Raw genomic sequence first — 3,523 nt, 5'->3', positions numbered from 1 at the left:
TCTGCTCCAGGCAGGATAACTGCTGTGCTCCACGAGGGATAACTGCTCTGCTCCAGGCAGGATAACTGCTGTGCTCCACGCAGCCAGAGAGGGGTCTGGAGGACAAGGCCACCTTGGACTTGCACAGGAGAAGTCCCAGGGATGTCCCACCCTCAGGGAGGTTCCTGGTGGGAGCCATGGTGATGCCCCTCACCCAGGCAGATTAATCCCATGGAGCAAATGCGGCTCTTGCCAAGTTGGGCATCACCTTCCTGGGCAGACCACGGCCCTCACTCCATCCTTCCCTCTGCACAGGCACCTCACAGGTTCACTCATCCATCCAGATCCCATTCCCTCACTCCACTTGTCATGTTGCCTGTTCCCAGCTATCCCAGGAGGATGAGGAGGGCTCCTGGCCAGGCAGGAGTTGGGAACTCGGCGTTCCAACTGTTCCAGCTGGACTAGGAGCCGTCTGTGAGTGAGCTCCAGCTCCCCTGGATCCGGCTGGCTGCCCAGGGAATACAGTTGTGGAAGTACATATGAGCTCTGAGCTGTTCCCTGTGATTGTGCCTTCAAGAATTCGTGGGTCATGTCTCCAGATCCACCTCCTCCAGCCATCTGCTCCTGCCCAAAACTCCATTTATGGGGAGGAAATAAAGATGAGACTCGTCTGATAAAAGATGAGTCTTGTGAAAACAGAGGAATTAATTGGAAATCTGCAGCAATTATTCAAATGTTTCCAGTGACAGATTTCCCCTCTCAGGCAGCTGGACACCTCCCTGCCTTCATCCCTTTGCTACCAAGAAGATGCCAAACTATTTCAGACTCTCAGGGATCATTTTTTTAGTTAATAAAAACAAAAAAATTCCTTAATTCAGCTGAGTCAGTTTAGTTTAGATAATTTGTTTTACAGGGGACTGGGAAGGGCTGAAACTTTTCTACTGTTGAAAGCAAGAAATAATCCCAGAGCCATGTTGCTTGGTTTTCGAGGAATCTAATTTTTTCCTTAGAAATTCAAGCAAAGCCCTCACTCTACCAGCTGGATAGAGGTGGGAGGTTACAGTCATGTCAGTCATGCCCCGGGATGTCACAACACATTCCTAAAAAATGTTTCCTTACCCACTCCCCACATTCCAGTCATGATGAAATGACAGAGTCACCTCTTCCAGCTCTTCCCCTTTTTTAGGAAGAGAGGTTGGGTGTGTTTTGGATGAAGAACCATCCTACCCTTGAGACATGAAGATGGCCATGGAGGAGTGGGCAAAGTGGGCTGGAGCATCTCCAGGGGGATTAAGTTCATTGCAGGGCAAAACTGTGATGTGAGAGGGAAGTTTTCCCATCATGGCTCTGGTGGTTTCAGGATTCCTGACTCAGCAGGCACTGTTTGGAGTCAGTGGGATTTGAAGGAGTCTGGCTGATGCTGCTCTGATTTACACAAAGAGGTTTTCTCCAAGTCCCTTCAAAAAAATCCCAGGAGAAAGTGCTAAGGAAAGCAAATGCCCAAAATAGACTCAGTGACAGCAGAAATGGGGAAATTCTCTATCTTGAATGAAAGGGGAACCTGGAAAAAACTGGTGAGACTGGCTGATGTAAGGTGCTATTTCTAGCAGGGTTTAATGAGGAGGAATTGGGATTAGGTCAGAAAAGGAAGTAATTAAAAAGGTCTTGAGTTCAGAAACTGCCTCTAAGACAAGATCCATCATTTCCTGCAGCTGCCTCCCTCCTGCCCAGCTCCAGCACCAGTGACTTTGTACCAGCATCCAGGAATTTCACCCCCACCATTCTTGACACAGGTGGAGAAATGTTGGGATTTTTCAGATGATGTCACGTCCCAGAAAGGGCTCCAGTGGGACCCTGTGCCTGTGGGAGTGACTGGGGTCTGTCTCCAGAGTGGAGGGGCAGGGGGAGAGCAGGGTCACCTTGGCTGGTGACATGAGCAGTGCTGGTCACCTCTGGCTGCATTCCAGAGGAAACCCTGAAGTCATGTCAGGGCAGGAAGTTGCTCAGAGCTGATAAGAAATGTGTATCTTGTCAGAGGTTCCACCCTCCCCCAGCAAGACTTTTCCCAATTTGGAAAAAACACACCCTAGGGAGCACAGTTCTTTCTGATGGCTGATGCCTCAGACCTCTCCTGGCCTTTTCTTGGAAGCAAAGCACACTGAAGAGAATGAAGTGTACAGCATTTCAAAGCAAATTAAAGTGAAATAAAAAAAAGCCTCCTTGCTCCAAATTCTTGGCATGAAAGGACAAAACAAAGAAAATTCGAATTTTAGGAATTTTTGAGCTTTAGGGACTGGCTGTGGGGCCGTGCTTCTGGCTCACCCTGACTGCTGGTTCCAGGGACTGGGATATGCCTGACCCTCACCCCTCAGCATTCCTCAAACCCCAAATATCTGGGAGAACCAGGCAAAGTCTCTCTGAGGGGGCTGCATCCTCTGCCCACCTCGTTGGTGAGTCCCCCAGCAGGAGCAAGGAGGACCAGGCTGAAAATTCAGAGCTCTGCTGGGATGGCAACTAAAAGAGTAAATTTAGATAAGACTATAGGAAGAAATCCTTCCCTGTGAGGGTGGGGAGGCCCTGGCACAGGTTGCCCAGAGAAGCTGTGGCTGCCCCATCCTTGGAAGTGTCCAAGGCCAGGTTGGACGGGGCTTGGAGCAACCTGGGATAGTAGGAGGTGTCCCTGCCCATGGCAGGGGTGGGACTGGATGGGCTTTAAGGTCCTTTCCAACCCAAACCATTCTGTGACTCTTTGAAAACCAGATCCAGTTTTTAAATGAACTCACTGGGACTTGTCTTCTCATCGTAGCAGAGGAAAAAGGAAAACAAGCAAGACACAAGTTGTTTTCATTTTCCTTGTTGCTCCTGGAGTTCAGCTTTCCAGGGGTTTGGTGGGATGGGTGCAGGCAGCCAGGGGAGCACAGGGTGGTCACTGCACCCCAGGGGTGCTTCAGGGGTGGTTGAGAACAACCTTCCCCTCCTCACTGAGGGGGCTCAGAGCAGAGACAACCTTTAAGCTTGTGCCAGGGCCATTGCCAGGCTGGAGGACTTCCCTAATTATAGGGTCATGGAATCATTAAGGCTGGAAAAGCCCTCTGACATCATCGAGTCCAACCGTTCCCCCGGCACTGCCAAGCCCACCACTGACCCACGTCCCCAAGTGCCACATTGTCTGTTAAACCCCTCCAGGGATGGGGACTGATGGCCCTCAGCCCCCCTTCAGCCCCCCAAGGGCCCAGGGCTGGTTTGGCCCCTCTCTGCAGGCAGGGCTGTGTCACTGGGGGGGGGGTTGGAGCCCCACGGGAGGTGTGAGCTCCCAAGGGAGGGGTGACTTTCCAGCTGCCAGTAAACCCCGTGGGCACACACAGATGTTTACTGGCCTCTCGATTTGTGCAGAGCTGTAAAACCACTTCCCATGAGTGGGGCTGGTTGGAGGTTGGGGCTGGTTGGAGGTTGGGGAGCTCTGCAGCGTCTCTCTGAAGTGCAGGGCCTGGCCCTGTGCTGTGGAGGGTTTGGCCACCCCAGATGGGTTTGTGGCCTTCAAAGG

Source organism: Corapipo altera, unplaced genomic scaffold (genome assembly GCF_003945725.1).
Source record: "Corapipo altera isolate COAL_440 unplaced genomic scaffold, ASM394572v1 187, whole genome shotgun sequence".
NCBI lineage: Eukaryota > Metazoa > Chordata > Aves > Passeriformes > Pipridae > Corapipo > Corapipo altera.
The sequence above is the reverse complement of the archived record's forward strand: the minus strand, read 5'-3'. Positions refer to the sequence as shown.